We start from the raw sequence: 855 nt of genomic DNA, 5'->3' as shown, positions 1-855 counted from the left end.
CACACACACACACACAGATCCTGTATAGCTGATGACGCATATCACTGCCAGCTAATCTCTGTCACCCTGTTTCTCCCAATCAGCTAACTTGATCCGTACAAATGGATGACAACATACTGGATGACAAACAGTGTGTGTTCAAATTACTCCAATAATGCACCTTTTAAAACCTGAGTAACATTCACGCATGCGTCTCTTTTGTTTGGAGTGTTCTAGTTACCTTCAAATAAGTGCAGCTGGCCTTAGTTTGCATCATGAAAATATTTAAAAACCAGAACTGCTCGCATGTCACCACTCTAACTAGGCCACCTAGGTTTGTTTTAACCCAGGTGCAATTCACAACAAAAAAATCTTTGTTCAGTTTCAAAGAGGCACATGGGTGTCTCCTAATTTGTCCAACTTTTTTTATCCTTTACAAATCACAGAAAGCTGGCTTTGTGAAGCCAAGACTGCAGAATTTTTTCTGTTGATCCATGACCTGCTTCATAGGGAGCAATCCTTTAAGATGGCATGTTTGTTATGAAATGGGCTACATGAATTAAGGCAGCACTGTGGAGAGAGAGGGGGGTTGACATCATAATTTAGCGCACTGCATGAAAGCAATTCAGCGCGAGTACTTTGGTAGCAGTGCAGGATGCATCCAGTAAATATGAGCTCTGCCTTACTACTCTGTCATATGTTAAAATTAATTTGAATTAATGATCATGCAATTCATGAGTCTCCCTTCATTTGCTATGCAGATATCACATCCCTGAGCCTACATAATTATACTCAGCATCTACCATAATATATTCACACATATGACACTATGGTGTTACTATGTTAAAAGATTAGTTTGACATTTTAGGAAATACA

The sequence above is a fragment of the Morone saxatilis genome, unplaced genomic scaffold (genome assembly GCF_004916995.1).
Source record: "Morone saxatilis isolate NCDOM2014 unplaced genomic scaffold, NCSU_SB_2.0 Contig21, whole genome shotgun sequence".
Taxonomy (NCBI): Eukaryota; Metazoa; Chordata; class Actinopteri; family Moronidae; genus Morone; species Morone saxatilis.
This window is presented reverse-complemented; position numbering follows the sequence as displayed.